The sequence below is a fragment of the Myotis nattereri genome (genome assembly GCF_964212035.1).
Source record: "Myotis nattereri genome assembly, chromosome: 1".
Classification (NCBI taxonomy): domain Eukaryota; kingdom Metazoa; phylum Chordata; class Mammalia; order Chiroptera; family Vespertilionidae; genus Myotis; species Myotis nattereri.
In genome coordinates this window covers 44,163,924-44,182,430 of record NC_138075.1, presented here as the reverse complement: position 1 = coordinate 44,182,430, position 18,507 = coordinate 44,163,924, and the positions used below count along the sequence as shown (strand labels likewise).

At 38.1% G+C, this 18,507-nt stretch overlaps 1 protein-coding gene and 1 pseudogene across 2 annotated transcripts in view; both read left to right on the top strand.

Moving 5' to 3' along the window:
• The window catches only part of PIAS1 (protein inhibitor of activated STAT 1), a 137,755-nt gene that overhangs the window by 12,270 nt on the left and 106,978 nt on the right, over positions 1 to 18,507 (top strand). The window lies entirely within an intron of this gene.
• Positions 6,838 to 7,957, top strand: LOC308527223 (small ribosomal subunit protein eS1-like; annotated as a pseudogene). The gene is made up of 2 exons: positions 6,838 to 6,888; positions 7,303 to 7,957. The product of its transcript is annotated as a small ribosomal subunit protein eS1-like (transcript).

Sequence of the window (18,507 nt, the reverse complement as noted above, 5' to 3'; positions counted from 1 at the left end):
GCCTGCCAACCCTAGGGTCTTGTACAGTTCATTCTAGGGACTCTGTTTTCCTGTTTTTCTTGTAGTTACCCCTTATCCCCTCCTCTAGGTCATCAGCCTTTGAGTTATGACTTACTGTTTCCTGAATTTCTTTCCTCTAGTCTAGCTGTTAACAAAATATGGTTTGTGGACCCCTGTTGATCCACAAGACTATCCTAAGGGATCTTTCAAAAACAATTTTCATAATAATACCAAGATGTTATTATCAGTTTCCCCTAGATTGACATTTGTTCTGGTGGTGCAAAAGCAATGAGGGGTAAAGCTGCCTCGCACATTAGCATGAGTTAATAAGGCAGCGGCACCAATTGTACTTACTGGTAGTCATTGTGTTCTTTACCACTGTGCACTCTCAGTTAAAAAAATCCAGGATCACGTGGAATATCTTCCATGAAGCAATAAAAGTGTTAATTTCATTAAATCTTGACCCTTGAATACATGTCTTTTTGATACAGTGCTTAATGATGAAATGTAAAGTATGAGTAAAGCATTTCTATTAAATGCTGAAAAACAATGGTTGTCTCGAGGAGAAGCGTTTGTGCAATTGTTTTGATTTGCAAACTGAATTCCCTGTTTTATTTTTCTGAAACACCATTGTTACTTGAAAGAACTCAAAACTGACAGAGTGTAGTTATTCAGACTTTGGTACTCGCAGACATTTTCTCAAAACTAGAGTGAGCTTGTGTCCCTGCAAGAAAAACAACCGACTGTATTTGTTGCTACTATGAGTTTGACAGCTTCCCAGTACTAGGCTTTTTTTTTTAAATATAAAATCAGTGGTGGTAGTAATGAATGTGATATAGTGAAGTTGTGTTGAAAAGTGTCAACATTTTAAAGGATCACGTAATTCAGTGAACCAGTATTTTCTAAATAACCAGTGCACGGTGTCAAACATTACGCATGGGCTAAAAAAAAGCCATTGGAAATGGAAGATAGACCTATGGATTTCAATATATCAGAGTAGGAAATGTTCATAGATAGGGTTTCAGATTCCATATTGCTATTGCAACAGCCTTTAAGAAACTCCCACTTGTTGAGTTTTAGTGAAGGTTCAAAGAATAGCCACAGTTATTCTTTGTAGAGGCTGAGTTTTTTTCATTCAATGTTTCAATCAAAATCTAATGCCGCCCTACCAGTGTGACTCAGTGGTTGAGTGTCGACCTATGAATAAGGAGGTCCTGGTTTGATTCCCAGTCAGGCTCCATCCCCATTGGGGACGTGCAGGAGGCAGCCTATCAATGATTCTCTCCTATCATTGATGTTTCTATTCTCCCTCTCCCTTCCTCTCTGAAATCAATAAAAATATAAAATAAATAAGTAAAGATAAGGTTTAAAAAATCTAATGCAGCAGATTGACTGCAAAAGTGGATATGAGACTCAGACATTAAAGAGATTTGCAAGAATGTAAAACAGTGACAGCCTTCCTGCAATTTTTTTTGTTGTTTTGGAATACAGTTTTTTTAAAGTTAGTATGTGATGTGTGTTAAGTAATGAGTTCATTATTATTTTTAAATGATAATGAACATTTAATTTTTTTTCAATTTTAATTTCTATCACAGCAAATCTAAATTTAATCGTTTTTTGTTCAAAACTAGAAGAGCCCAGAGAGCAAAACCTTTGATAACCTGAACACTTTTTTTTTTTTTTTTTTGTAACCCTCATCTGAGGATATTTTTTCTATTGATTTTTAGAGAGAGTAGAAGGGAGGGGGAGAGACCACAGGGAGAGGAACATTGATGTGAGTGAGACACTTTGATTGGTTGCCTCCTGCACACATCCAGACCGGGGCCAAGGATCGAACCTGCAACCCAGGTATGTGCCCTCGACCGGAATTGAACCTGAGACCATTCAGTCTACAGGCTGATGCTCTAACCACTGAGCAACCGGTTAGGGCTGAGCACTTTTTAAATATAAGATTCGCAGTACAGGTACAGGAGTCTGTGGTTTATTGATTTACTTTAATTTGAGAGAGAGAGTAAGAGGGAGAGAGGGAGGGAAAGGGAGGGAGAGGGGGAGAGAGAGACAGAAAACGAACACATCCATGATGTGAGAGAGAAACATCACCCATCAGTTGTCTCCTGCATGTGCTCAACCAGGGATGGAAACTGACCAGGGATTAAACCTGAACCCACAACCTAGGTATGTGCCCTGATGAGGAATGGACCCCAGCCCCCACCTTCTGGTCTACGAGACAATGCTCCAACCGAGGCACAAGTCAGGACCAGGAGTCAGTAGATTAGAATGGGAATATCGCTTTTACCTTCTCACCCATGGTATTCCTTACAATTTAAAAGGAAAAACAGTTTACTTATAGATGATAGTGATCCATTTACAAGGCAAGTTTGCTAAGCAGAAGGGGCTAAATTGTATCTTGTATCTCTAGTAAAAATGCTAAACAGTAATGGCTTGCACTGAAGAATGAGCTCCAAATACTTTAAATTAATAATGGTGTGGGAGTTGTATAACTTTTTATTTTGTCAAGGTTATGTCTCAATCTTTGATTGCCCTCCTCCCCCCTCACCCCCCATAGTAGGGGGTAGAAATAGTTTGGGTAAATAAAAAATCCATACAGGTGTGTTCCATAACCTAATTTTAGCCAATAATTTCTTCAGATTTTATTAGCTCTTACCAAATATTTTAAGATGATGGATTTGTATTCAGCCTATTTTTTATTGTTATTTTTTCAGCCTATTTTGTTTTCTTTCCCTCTTGTGGGATTAACATGGGACATACAGATTATGAATCTAGAGATTATAAAACTCTGAATGCTTTTTAGTTTCTTTCTACCTTTCTTTAGATTTGTTTGAAAAACTTCAACTTCTGTATTTCTTTAAAAAAAGTGTACATATATACTTTATAAATATATATGCATATATACATATACTTTATTTTAAATTGATTTTTTTACAGAAAGGAAGGGAGAGGGATAGAGAGCTAGAAACATTGATGAGAGAGAAACATCGATCAACTGCCTCCTGCACACTTCCTACTGGGGATGTGCCCGCAACCAAGTTACGTGCCCTTGACCAGAATCGAACTTGGGACCCTTCAGTCTGCAGACCAACGCTCTATCCACTGAGCCAAACCGGTTAGGGCTATACTTTTTAATATATATGTATATATGTATTTCAGAGAGGAAAGGAGCGGGAGAGAATTAGAATCATCAATGATGAGAGAGAATCATTGGTCAGCTGCCTTCTGCACATCCCCCACTGGGGATCGAGCCCACAACCTGGTTTAAATAATGTGCCCTGACTGGGAATTGAACCGTGACCTCCTGGTTCATAGCCACCTTGGCCGGGAAGCTTCTGATTTTTTTTTTTTAATATATTTTTATTGATTTCCGAGAGGTGGGGGGGGGAGAAAGAAAGAGAGAGGGAGGGAGGGAGGGAGGGAGGGAGAGAGAGAGAGAGAGAGAGAAACAAACATCAGTGATGAGAGAGAATCATTGATTAGCTACCTCCTGTACACCCCCTACTGGGATCGAGCCTGCAACCTGGGCATGTGCCCTTGACCAGAATTGAACCCGGTACCCTTTAATACACTGGCCAATGCTATATCCACTGAGCCAAACCAGCTAGGGCAGGGCAGCTTCTGTATTTTTTAAGCATCTTTCCTCAGAGTATTAAAGTAATATGGGAAAAGAAGGATTTTTATTGCAAAAGTTACTCTAAAATGTGATTTCAAAATAAAGTAGCTTTTTAAGCATGAAAGATAGATATATTTTAAAAGCATGGTGTCTAATAGAATCATAATTAGGAAAAAGAACATGAATTTTAGGATTGCCATTAAGTTTTACTCCTGAATTTAGATAGTAATCCCAGGTATAATTCAGACTAAGGATAAATAGTGAAAATTAACAACCCTTAATTTCAGACTGTTTTTAAAAAGTTACTTCTTGGTATATGTGGCAACTATTTTAAAAAGTTATTCCAAGTGTTAACCCTGCTATGCCTAATAGAAAGGATATTAGAGAAGCAGTATTTGCATGTAAACAAAATGTGCTTATAAGTATTGGATAGTTTGTACTGTTGAGTAGGTTCAACTTTGCTACTTATAAGTTGGTTGATAATTGTCTAGGACATATTTACTTGTAGGTAAACACTTCATACTCCACTGAGTTATTAGTTTTCTGGAATCTACTAATCTAATAGGTGATTCTAGATTGTGGAGCATGATACTGAACATTTTGTTTTGCAAGTAGATTTCAATTTTATTTGTAGCTTTAGTAAAAGTTGTCCTTTTTTTGTTGTTCAACCATCTGCCATCTTTTTTAAAAAATATATATTTCATTGATTTTTTACAGAGAGGAAGGGAAGGGAGAGGGATAGAGAGTTAGAAACATTGATGAGAGAGAAACATCAATCAGCTGCCTCCTGCATACCCCCTACTGGGGATGTGCCCGCATCCAAGGTACATGCCCTTGACCAGAATCGAACCTGGGACCCTTCAGTCTGTAGGCTGACGCTCTATCCACTGAGCCAAACTGCTTAGGGCAACCATCTGTCATCTTAACTGCATAATCCACTTGAGGAAATGGGTTCTGAAGGTGATGGTATGTTTGAGGCAGCGGTCGCCAGCCAGTGGTCCGTGGACCACTGGTGGTCCGTGAGGTCCAAAAGGTTGGCGCCCACTGGTTTCGGGGGCAGGGTGATGGTGCTGTGAATGCTATTGAATCCAAAGGGTTTGTCCTCCGTCCAAGATAATTCTACAAATAAAGTTAATCAAGGAAAAACATGATATTGATGTGAAATGCAAATAAATTTAAGCTCTTATTATTAGCTGTGGTATTTGAAGAAGTAAATTAGGGTATTTGAAGAAGTAAATAATAACCTTGTTAATATGAAAATAATTTCATTTGATTTAAAAATTAATTGAATTATTAATATTTTCTTTTTTATAGTTTTAGGTCATTAAAAACTAGGTATTGAATAGAACCTTTTTTACCTTATGGTTAGGCCTTTTCATAGTACTCATTTATTTAGTAAATATTTGAGTGTATGCTGTGTGCCTGGTACTACACTAGTCATCAGTGTATAAAGATAATTATAAAACATAATTCTGACAGGATGAAATTCAGTCTGGTAGACAGATTAGACATAATCTATCATAATTACCTGCTTCAGAGCAATAATTTGTGTAGTTGATAAGTACTTTTTGCTTATCTTTGTATCTACATTTTTTAATTATATTTTTTAAAAGTTAACTGTTTCTCCTCAGCCTTCACATATGAATGGTTTAGATTGATGGGAAGAAATTACCATATTTTAATCTTTTGAAAAACTTATATAAAGTCTTTTGTTCTAGATTCCTGTGTCTCTCCTGTCCAGCTACCTGCCCCCTCATACCCTTCATGCTCCATGATTTTTAAAAAGTATCACTCATTTTTTGGTTAGTTATTTTGCCAAGCTAAATTAAAATAACCCAAATCTATTAGGAGCAAAAGGAGTTTAAATAAAGTTAACATTGAACTTCAATCGTGCACCTATGGATGAGGACAGTGGGTGGGGAGTGAGGGCGGAAGGTGGGGTGGGAACTGGGAGGAGGGGAGTTATGGGGGGGGAAAAGAGGAACAAATGTAATAATCTGAACAATAAAGATTTAATTTAAAAAAATGAACTTCAATAATTATCTTATTCAAAGTTAGGCTAACTATTCAGTTTTTAAAAAATATATTCTTAATTGATTTCAGAGAGTAAGGTAGAGGGAGAGAGAGATAGAAACATCAATGATGAAAGAGGACATCCATCGGCTGCCTCTTGCACTCCACACTGGGGACCCAGCCTGCAACCTGGCACTTTTCCCTGACCAGAATCGAACTGCGACCTCCTGGTCCATAGGTTGATGCTCAACCAGTGAGTCAATGCCTGCTGGGTTAATTGTTCAATTTTTGGTAGATTTTACTTTTTAGAAAAATTTTTCTAAAGGCTAGTTTTATCTCTTGAATGAAACTCTAGACAATTTGAAGTATGGTATTTTTAACAGTTAGAGTTAGACGTTTTCCCTTTACTCTTTTTTTTTTTATATATAACAAACTAAAGATGATGTCCATATTGTACAGGGTATAGAGTGCCGCTTCAGTTATTGAATCTTTTTTTTTTTTTAATTTTATTGATTTTTTACAGAGAGGAAGGGAGAGGGATAGAGAGTTAGAAACACCGATGAGAGAGAAACATCGATCAGCTGCCTTCTACACACCACCTACTGGGGATGTGCCCACAACCAAGGTACATGCCCTTGACTGGAATCGAACCTGGGACCTTTCAGTCCGCAGGCCAACGCTCTATCCACTGAGCCAAACCAGTTAGGGCCAGTTATTGAATCTTTACCTGTGACCTGTCTGGGAGTTTCAGGATCTTTATTCCTGGTGTGCTCAAACTTCATGATGACATACTTTGGTGTAGGTATTTTTCAGTCGTTGTGCTAAGGTACTTGGCCCAGTGTGGAGACACGGCCTTTATTTCTAGGAAATGTTCCTATATTAATCTGTTAGTGATTTTCTTCGTTTTATCTTGTTAGAGGACTGGATCTCTGCCTTTACTTTTTCTTTTTTAATTAGTCAGTTATTGTCTTTTGCTTGTTTTTGCAAATTAATTTTTCTTTCTTTACTGTCTTTGTTTCTTTTTAGAGAGGGAATGTGGTAGATGTCTGTATGATCAGTTTGTATTTAACTGGTACATATTGTAAACTCTCTGTGAAGCTCATAATACAAACTTTTAATAGTATATTAACCATTCTTAAATACCTGCCAATATTGAAAAAAGATTTATATTGCACCATTTTGGCTCTCTGAGTAGCACCATGGTGGTTGGCAGAACAAGCTCCTTACCAAAGGGAGCCAAGAAGAAAGTGGTTGGTTGATCCATTTTCTAAGAAAGATTGTAGTGATGTGAATGCACTAGCAATGTTCAATAAAAGAAATATTGGGAAAATTAGTCATGAGAACTCAAGAAACCATATTGCATCTGAGGGTCTCAAGGGTTTTGTTTTTGAAGTGAGCCTCGCTCAGTGGTTCTCAACCTTCCTAATGCCGCGACCCTTTAATACAGTTCCTCATGTTGTGGTGACCCCCAACCATAAAATTATTTTCGTTGCTACTTCATAACTGTAATTTTGCTGCTGTTATGAATCATAATGTAAATATCTGATATGCAGGATGTATTTCCATTGTTATAAATTGAACATAATTAAAGCATAGTGATTAATCACAAAAACTATGTAATTATATATGTATTTTCCGATGGTCTTAGGCGACCCCTGTGAAAGGGTCATTCGACCCCCAAAGGGGTCGCAACCCACAGGTTGGCGACCCACAGGTTGAGAACCGCTGGTCTAGCTGATCTGCAGAATGAATTTGTATTTAGTAAATTCGAGCTAATTACTGAGGATGTTCATGGCAAAAACTGCCGGACAAACTTCTATGGCAGGTAACCTATGACAAAATGTGTTTCATGGTAAAAAAAAAAAAAAAAAAAAAAGACACACCATGATTGAAGCTCATGTTGATGTCAAGACTACCAATGATTATTTGCTTTATTTATTCTGTGTTGATTTTATTAATAAAACGCAACCATCAGATTTGGAAGTCTTTTTAGACTCAGCAGCAACAGGTTCACCAAATCTGGAAGATGATTGAAATCTTGGCCCTAGAGGTACAGACAAGTGACTTGAAAGAAGTGGTCAGTATATTGATTTCAGATAGCATTGGAAAAGACATAGGAAAGGCTTGCTAATCAGTGTATCTGCTCTGTGATGTCTTTGTTTTCTAAGACAAAATACAAGAAGCCCAAATTTGAATTGGGGAAAACTCATGGAGCTTCATGGTGAAGGTAGCAGTTCTGGAAAAGCAACTGGGGATGAGAGAGGTGCTAAAGTTAAATGAGCTGATGGATATGAGTCCCCAGTCCAAGAATCTGTTTAAAATCCAGAAATTTAATGATGACAAATAAAAAATCCTATTTGTGATTTAAAAAATATTTACATTGAACGATAATGGAAATTTTGTTCTGAGACAAAACTTAGGTTGCTTTAAAAAAATAAATGTATAGTATATACAAGATACTATAACTATGTAGAAAACTGTATAACTTATGGAAGACTAATAAAACAAACATCAAACTTAATAGAGTATTCTGAAACTTTGAGGCCTATATTTGTTTGGCTCAGGGGATAGAGCATCGGCCTGCGGACTGAAAGGTCCCAGGTTCGATTCCGGTCAAGGGCATGTACCTTGGTTGTGGGCACACCCCAGTGGGAGGTGTGCGGGAGGCAGCTGATCAATGTTTTTCTCTCATTGATGTTTCTACCTCTCTATCCCTCTCCCTTCCTCTCTGTAAAAAATCAATAAAATATATTTTTTAAAAAATAAAAATTTTATGTAAAATTTTATTCATTTACTGGGCTAACTCTTGAAAACAAATAAGCACTCACTCCTCATTCTTTTTGCTTAGTTCATGTTTGGCTTTTTATATCACAATTACATAAAGCAGGGTTCTTACTCATTCCAAAAAAAAAAAAAAGGGCTGATTTAATTGCCAGATACTGTGTTAGATAACTCAGTAGTCAATTGGGAATGAAATGGGTTGAGTTTTTGCCCTTGTGAAACACATTCTAGTATTGAGATAAGTACATGAAAAGTAGTTTGGTTTGCCCGGCCTGCGTGCTCAGTGGTTGAGCATCATCCTATGAACCAGGAAGTCACAGTTCGATTCTGGTTTAGGGCACAGGCCTGGATTGCGAGCTTGATCCCCAGTGAAGGGAGAGGGGGAGGGGGGGAGAGGACATGTAGGAGGGAGCCAATCTTTGATTCTCATCATTGATGTTTCTATCCCTTTCTTCCCTTCTTCTCTGAAATCAATAAAAAATACATTTAAAAAATAATTTGGTTCTCTTGCACCTGTATCTGAACTTTTAAAAAGAATTTATTATTACAATTAGCAAAAAATGCTGCTTAAAAATTTTTTTGAATGTCAAATTACAATGTTGAGTGCATTGTTAAAGTTGCATAGTCAAAAAAAAAAAAAGTTGCATAGTCATTTGTTGTTTTTTAATCCTCACCCAAGGATATTTTTCCATTGATTTTTGGAGAGAGTGGAAGAGAGAGGGAAAGACAGAGAGGAACATCGATGTGAGAGAAACACATTGAATGGTTGCCTCCTGCACTCACCCTGACCAGGGCCTGGACCGGGAGGAGCCTGCAACTGAGGCACATGCCCTTGACTGGAATCAAACCCAGGACCTTTCAGTCTGCAGGCTGATGCTCTACCAACTGAGCCAAACTTGTTAGGGCTATAGTATAGTCATTTGATGTTTGCTTTTTTAAAAAAAATATTTTTATTGATTCCAGAAAGGAAGGTAGATGGGGAGAGAGAGAGAGATAGAAATAGAAATATCAATGATGAGAAAGAATCATTGATTGGCTGCCTCCTGCATGTCCCCTACTGAGGGTCCAGCCCACAATCGGGCATGTGCCCTTGACCAGAATCGAACTCGGGACCCTTCAGACCACAGGCAACGCTGTAACCACTGAGCCAAAACAGCTAGGGCTGATGTATGCTTTTTAAATGTAGTTTTTGGAGCAAGGATTTGTGGGAAGAGCAAGGAAAATATCTGAAATTACAATTGTGGGAATTTTGATTGCTGGCTTATTGGAAAATCTAGTGGGTGCCTTTGCCCATTGAAATGAATGATTATGGATGTATAGTAACATCTGTGTGCGTTTATTCTTCTGTCTGTCCATGTTGTAAAGTTAGAACCATTTGAATGTGCCAGGAATAGTGGGGGAAAGGAATTTTGCAAAGGAATGTTTAATGATGTACCATGGAATCTTACTAAGCTGAACTTGAAGGCTGATGGATAGAGAGTGATAGTATTAATGAATCTGAGATATTCATGAAGTTGAGAATGGAGGGCATGAATTATTTTGTAAAGGTGCAAGGTGTGGCCATAGGAATGAGTGGTTGAGGATGGAGATTAATGATGAGTTAAGAAATACAGCCTAGGGCCCTGGCTGCGTGGTTGTTGGTAGGAGCATTGATCGTCCCCAAAAGGTTTCCGGGTCCCCTGGTCCCAACATGTATGGGAGGCAACCAGTCTTTCCTCCCCACTACTCCCCTTCTTCTCCTTCTCTTCCCTCTCTCTTCTCCCTTTCTCCTCTCTCTCTTCTCCCCTTTCTCCTCCACCCTATCCCCAAAAACATCAATAAAAACATATCTTCGGGTGTGGATAAAAAGAAAAAAGGTAGTCCAGGGTTATTGGGTTGGAGTCTGGATAGTTGAAGCAGGTTCTAAAACCTTTAGTGAATGACAGGAATGTTTAAGAGGTGCACAATACTGTAGCCACTAGTCTAGTCATGTGAAGCTATTGAGCTTTTGAAATGTGGTTAGTAGGAATTGAGATGTGCTGTAAGTATAAAATATACACTGGATTTCAAAAGCATAGTATGAAAAAGGAATGAAAAATATCTCATAAATAATTATTTTATATTGATTATATGTTGAAGTGAGAATATCTTGGATATGTTGGGTTAAGTTAAATATTATTCATTTTACCTGTTTCTTTTTACTTTTCAAAATGTGGCTAGCAGGACATTTAAAATTACATGTGTGACTCGCATTTGTAGCTTACATGATATTTCTTTTGGGCATTGATTTTATATAAATACTAGAGGCCTGGTGCATGATATTCATGCACGGATGGGTGGGGGCAAGGGGGAGTCCCTCAGCCTGGCCTGCACCCTCTCCAATCTGGGACCCCTTGGGGGACGTCCGACTGTCTCTCACAATCCAGGACTGCTGGCTCCTATCCGCTCGCCTGCCTGCCTGCCTGATCACCCCTAACCCCTGTGCCTGCCTGCCTGATTGCCCCTAACCACCTCTGCCTGCCTGCCTGCCTGATCGCCCCTAACTGCTCCCCTACCAGCCTGATTGCCCCTAACTGCTCTCCTGCTGGCCTGATCGCCCCTAACCGCCTCTTCCTTGCCCTGCACCTGGGAGCCAGGATTCCCTCCTCTGGCTGGCCGCAGGCATCCAGGACCCAGGCCAGATGCAGCCATGGAACCGTGGGCAGGCAGCTTCACCCGGGTTGCAGCCACAGGCGCCCGGGACTGTGGGGCGGACGGCTTGTCTCTCTCGCGGGCTGCAGGTGCTGGCGGCTTGTCCCTCTCCTGGGCCGCAGGCGCAACCGCTGGTACCCAGGACCGCGGGGACCATGGGGCGTGCGGATTGTCCCTCTCCCGGGTTGCAGCCTGACTGGTCCCCATTCCTCCCTCCCCAGTGTTGAGTGTCTGAGTCAGGAGGGCGTGACGGCCATTTGCATATTAGCTCTTTATTATATAGGATTACCAATAAGTAATATGAGGATTAGGAGCACAGACATATGTAGGGGTCTATAGAACCCAGTATAAGAATCCTGTGGGGGAGAGAGTGGACATTTTTAGAATTATTTTCATTGAGTTCTTTGGTGCTCCTTCTTTGCTGTTCTTTGTGCTTGGTATTTCCCTCTATTCAGTCCATCTAAACCTACCTCTGCTCCTTCTGTCCCATAGCTAACCTCAAGGAATATGCCTCATTTTTTTGGAGGAGAGAAATGTCTATAACAACTACAATAGAAAGCATTATAAAAGAGTAACCATGTAAATAGTGGACAAAGTATTCATAAGAGGAAAAATAGTTACTTCTGGCTAAGCTTGTTTCAAACTTACCTTAGAAGATTTTTGAAAGTTCGCATTACAAGGAGGTTATTTCAAGCAGAGGAACAGCATGAACAAAGGTAATGAGGAGAGAAACATTGAAGTATATTTATGGAACACCTAGTAGATATGGAACATCCAGTAGGTGCATGTGTGGAGATCTGTATAAGAGAGTAATGCAAATTATGGGAAGTTGGGGACAGGTTATCAGAACTTTAACAGTGAAATTATAAGTCTGAAACTACTTAGTTGTATAAAGGAAAAGGACAAAATCTTGTAACAGTGGTTCTCAACCTTCCTAATGCCGCGACCCTTTAATACAGTTCCTTATGTTGTGGTGACCCCCAACATAAAATTATTTTCGTTGCTACTTCATAACTGTAATTTTGCTACTGTTATGAATCGTAATGTAAATATCTGATATGCAGGATGTATTTTCATTGTTACAAATTGAACATAATTAAAGCATAGTGATTAATCACAAAAACAATATGTAATTATATATGTGTTTTCCGATGGTCTTAGGCGACCCCTGTGAAAGGGTCATTCGACCCCCAAAGGGTTGCGACCCACAGGTTGAGAACCGCTGTCCTATAAGCACATGTAACAAGGAGACCTGACCTAGTTTGAGTGCTCAAGTAACTACATACTTCAGGTGAACTACAACTTCCTCCACGTCCAAATCTTTCTTAATGTTATACTTTCCTTTTCTTCCCAACTATCAGTACCTTATTATTTCAGACTCTCATAGTTTCATATTGTTATAACCAACAACCTAAATTGGTCTCATATCCTAAATACCCTTTCAATTTATTTACTCCTCAGTCAGATTGACTTTTTTCATTATGTCAGTTTCTTCCCTACCCCTACATTTCTGCAATTTGGAAAGAGTTTGTAACTTTTCATTCTTTGTAGGATTAATAATAAAATTATTTAATTTATGCTGAGAAGACTCTGGGCAGAATTATATAATGTCCTTATTTTGGGAAGGTAATATGTATAATTTCTAATATGTTTGTCCTATTAATATGGTTAATAATTAAGAGATGCTATACTATTACTCATATTCATTGATTGTGAACAAGACACAGTATAGACAGAGCTTATAGTTTGTTTTGGTAGAGAACAAGTAAACAGGGTCTCTCACATATACTAGTAGCATAAGGGCTGTATTGGATTAAACGGGAGTACAAAAGAGAGTAAATTTACTAATGGCGGGGAGGGGGTTGCAAAGGAAGCTTTCCTAAAGGTGATGACATCTAGGCTGAGACCTATATGTTGGAATTAGCTAGAAAAAGGTTGGGATGGTAACGAGGAGAAGAGTTACTTGCTAAAATAGCATCATGTATGTAAAAATCCTGGAGCATGGAGAGCTGGTTAAGGGAGTTAGTGGCAGTGGCTGAGACTGGGTCGTGTAGTATATCTTAGGGCAGGCCATGCTAAGAAGTTTGCCCTTATATCCTGAGTGCAATTGAGTAATCATGAAAGATTAAGCAGTGACATGATCAGATATATATTTTAGAAATATCACTGGTGTGGTGAATTGACTTGGATGGGATAATATTGGAGACAGGAAGAACAGTTAAGACCCTTGTAGACGTCTAGGGAAGAGATCAAGATAGTCTGAATTAAAATGGTAGTAGGGACTTGGGCATTTCAAGGAGGTAGGATTGACTTGACTTGGTAAATAGATTGTGAGTGAAGGAGAAGGTGGTGGTGAAGTTTCTGGCTTGATCAACTGGTTAGGTGGATGGCAGTTTTGAGAGAAATTTGATGTGTTAGGTTTGAATATATTGAGTACTTTGGAACATAGAGTTGTTTAGTAGAAGTGCAATTGTAATTCAGGAGACAACTAAGCTGGAAATAAAGATTTGCCATTAGGACTTTAGAAATGGCATTTTGAAGCCTGGGATGGATGAAATCACTCAGGAAGGACTGGGCTTGAGTGAAAATAGTCAAGGGGAACTCTCACAATTAAGGCCTGGAATAGTTTTTTAAAAATGTGTTTTAAACATCTTTCATGGATTGCTTTAATATCTTCAAGAGTTGTCCTTCTATTACAATTAGGTATAACAGACTTTTTAAAAATTACGCAAATACAGAAATCTTTTACTATCTAAAATCTCTTTGGTTTGTGAGTTCAGTTAGCGAGAATTCAGTAGTACCGAGTATTTTGAAACTACATATAGGATTGCTGGTGGAAAATTTTTTTCAGAAGTTTGGGAAAACATAATGATTAATCATTTACATGTCATTTTAACTGTATGCAGTAACATTTGGTAAAGGTAGCTCACATGTTTTATAATATGTGTTTAGTTTTTATGTACGTATGTATTTACTTATTTTTTATTGACTTCAGAGAGGAAGGGAAAGGGAGAGTTAGAAACATCAATGATGAAAGAGAATCATTGATCGGCTGCCTCCTGCACGCCCCACACTGGGGATTCAGCCTGCAACCAGGTCATGTGCCCTGACCAGGAATCAAACCGTGACCTCCTGGTTCATAGGTCAATGCTCAACCACTGAGCCATGCCGGCTGGGCTATAGTATTCATTTTAGGGTGACCATATAATTTATCATCTAACTGGGACACTTTTAAGAGTGGAAGAAGAGTGCTTTTAATAATTTTGCTAGAACAACAGGCATAAAGTGGAACTCCTGAAAAACTTGAAGATCTTGTAATTTTTCCATAATTGTTTTTATGAAGTGCTAAGAAATGAGATGAAAACAGTGATAATAGTAAAGAAGGGTTTTGTGGCCTAATAAATTTGCAAAATGTTAGATGTAAAGTTAACTTCTTTCTGCTGGACTTCTTGGGACCTTTAATATGTTAATATGATTTGAGAAGGGAGGGCATGACAGGGAGTTATAGATCTTGAATTTTCTGCATTTGTTTTGCCACAGAACCCTATTTCTCTGACTATCTATTAGCATTATGAACCTAATATGGAAAATGCTGATTTAGGGTATCCTATCATATAAATTAGAGCTCTTTCATTTGAAGCTCCATCAGATTGCTTCTTAATAGTAAGTTTTATGTTGGGATTTTGATTGGTGACTGTGTTAAAATAAGTAAAACTTGAAGTTTAAAAAATAAAAACCTCAATTATATTTTCTGGAAAAATACTGCAGTTGGGCCCTGGCTGGGTTCTTAGTTGGTTAGAGCGTCATCCCCATACGCCAAGGTTATTATTGGTTTGATTCCTGGTCAAAGCACATACAAGAAGCTAATGAATGCATAAGTAAGTGGAATAGCAAATTGATGTTTCTCTCTCTGAAATTAATCAATTAAATAATAAATAAAAATACTGCAGTTTTGTTACTAGGAGAACGTTAGGAATTGAATAGGAGTTGATTGAACAGATTTTTAAATGGCCTTTTTGTGGTATTTCTTCCATACTAGGTAGTATGCTTGCATTTGTTTCTTTTTAGCATTTTAAACTTAGGATTCAGGGTTAGGTATTATTTCTCCTCTGTCACAGAACCTATCTCTACATTTTTTATCCTCAAATGGAAAATTATGTCTTCTAGATTTAGGAAGTAAAGAGTTGAATTTCTGCTTTTAAGAACATTGGTTGTTTTTGAGTATTTGGAGAAATGATGTGGAATTTGATTAGTTCTATGTTTAAGGAATGGCATTGAAAAAAGTTTGGCCTTTTTGATTGATTATGATAAACTCATTTTTCATTTCACTTTTTAATGGCAAAAAAAGCTAAAATACTCTTAAGATAGCCATAGTACATTTCTTTCTGTTGGCCAATTTACAAATTGTCCTTTAGACATCACAGTTAAACATGTCTTTTCTATTTTTGTGCTTTAAAAAAAATTACTCTTTGTCAGTAACTTTGGCATTGCTCCTTATCTTTTTTTCTTTCTTCCTTTCTTTTTTGTTAATATTTGGAGGGTGTTAAAATGTATGCTGTTAGAGTTTTTGGTGCCAGAAGTTTGTGAGTAGCTCATCTTCCCTTTCCATAAATTTTAGGAAGATTGTGTAGTATGATTTTATGCTTCTCACCTTGAAATGTATTTTTATGTACACCAGTGAAATTTTTCTAAAGAGGATATGGGCATTTTCTTAAACTTGCTTTCACTACTATAAAAACTTTGCATGTAAATATTAATCATAATGCTGTTCTGATGATTATGATCTGTGTAAGTTTTATAGTTGTTTAGCAATTTTACTTTATGTAGAATAAAGCATTTTTTGTTGTGAAGTTGTTTCTCTTATTTATAATTAACTAGAAGCCCGGTACATGGAGTCATGCACTTGTGGGGGTGTGGCCTGTGGGGATTGCCCGCTGTGGGAGCACTGCTCATCCTGGTTAGCCAAGCGGTTGTGGACCCGCCCTCTGAGTGGGCTACTCCTGCTGTGGGAGTGCTGCTCATCCCAGTCAGCCAAACGGTGCTCCCACTGTGGGAGTGCACTGACCACAGGGGGCAGCTCCTGTGTTGAGCGTCTGCCCCCTGGTGGTCAGTGCGTGTCATAGTGACTGGTCGACCAGTCGTTCAATTTGGTTTCTGGGCTTTTATATATATAGATAATATAGCTGGGTACAAGAGTTCTGTTCTTTGTAGAAATGGAAGAAATATTATTAATAGGTTTCTTTTTTTTTTTTTTTTAAATATATTTTATTGAGTTTTTTTTTTTTTTACAGAGAGGAAAGGAGAGAGATAGAGAGTTAGAAACATCGATGAGAGAGAAACATCGACCAGCTGCCTCTTGTACACTCCCCACTGGGGATGTGCCCGCAACCCAGGTACATGCCCTTGACCGGAATCGAACCTGGGACCCTTCAGTCCGCAGGCTGACGCTCTATCCACTGAGCCAAACCGGTTTCGGCATTAATAGGTTTCTGATGGAATTTGAAAGAATACTTAGCCATTCTGTCATTGCAAGACTTCAACAACTTTTTCCTGAAACCTATTTTTTTCTTTTTAATATTTTTCTGTAGTTTGTGAAGAATCATCCCTAGGGCTTTTTAGAGCATTGTGTACATATTTTTCTAAACTTGTTTTTCTCTGAAATCTGTAAATTAAGACTGAATCTTAATTATCAACTTATGATCAACTTAGTTATTTTACTGGTATACCCTAGACAGTTTTTAAGATTGGAGAATCCTGTCATAGCTGATTTGGCTCAGTGGATAGAGCATCGGCCTATTGACAGAAGGGTCCCTGGTTCAATACCTGTCAAGGGCATGTACACCTCGATTGCAGGCTCCTCCTTAGCCCTGGTGGGGGAGGCAACCAATCAATGTGTTTCTCTCACATTGATGTTTCTCTCCGTCTTTCCCTCTCTCTTTAACTCTGTAAAAATATCCTCGGGTGAGAATTAATTAAAAAAAATTTTTTTTAAGTTATTTAAAAAAAAAGAAAAGATTGGGGAATCCTGGGGAAACGGAGTCATCTGAATCTTAAGTAGTTAAACAATCTTTTTTATAACCTTAAGCTTTATTGTTAAGTGGAGGGAAATCTCTTAAGTTGTGCCACAGGGCTGTATTATCTTGACCTTGTTATGTACCAAGTTTTAAGGATGACTTGTATGAATATTTAAGAGGCAAAACTCTTAGGTTTTGTAGGTGGTACAAAACTGGGAAAAATATGTTAGATAACAGAATCAAGGGGAGTTAATTCATCATCATCTCTTGGTCATTTACTAGGTGCCATGGACTATATTTAGCTTAGGTGATACAGACATAAGTACTTGCCCTTGAAAAGCTCAAAGTGGGGGAAGGAGATAGACTAGAAAAATCAACAATTTACAACACTGGATGATTAAGTGCTGTAATAGAGCAGTGGTTCTCAACCTTCCTAATGCCGCAACCCTTTAATACAGTTCCTTATGTTGTGGTGACCCCCAACCATAAAATTATTTTCGTTGCTACTTCATAACTGTAATTTTGCTACTGTTATGAATCGTAATGTAAATATCTGATATGCAGGATGTATTTTCATTGTTACAAATTAAACATAATTAAAGCATAGTGATTAATCACAAAAACAATATGTAATTATATATGTGTTTTCCGATGGTCTTAGGCGACCCCTGTGAAAGGGTCGTTTGACCCCCAAAGGGTCGCGACTCACAGGTTGAGAACCACTGTAATAGAGGGTGTAGTAAATGATAAGTAAATGATGAACTAGAAAAAAATGTTTAACAGTACTAAATATAAAGTTCTACTTTTAAATTTTAAAAAATTATATTCAAGAATGAGGAGGTTTAACTTAATAGCAGTTCATGTGAAAAAAAAAAGTAAAGGTTTTAGTTAACTACAAGTACTTTATGAACAACAGTATGATGTTGCTACTCCCATTCCTTGCTGAAACATACTTCATCCTTTGCCTTGCCCAAGTAAAGCAAACCAATCAGCCTAAAATGTGAATGCCTTGTTAGGTTACGTAGGTAGAGATACTGTGTTCATAATAGGGAGTAATACTGCTGTATTCAAGATTAGTCAGACCACTATCTGGATTACTTAATTCACTCTGAGTAGGATGGACATTCCCATGGCCTGCAGAATGCTCAAAGAACAATGATTATGGTTATAGGGGGTCTAGAAACCAGGTCAATTGAAGGAACAGAGCCCTCTTAACACATTTTAAAAATAGCCTCTGTGGTACACAAACAGGATAACCTTTTAGAATCATTGGGTGAAAGTTAGAGGAAATTTTGATTCACAGACTTCAGTAATACAGGCTACTATAAAATTAGGCTGTGAACTCTTAGAAGTGTTTCAGCAGGGCTGAGAGACCATCAATTAAGGAGGTTACAGATGGAGAGT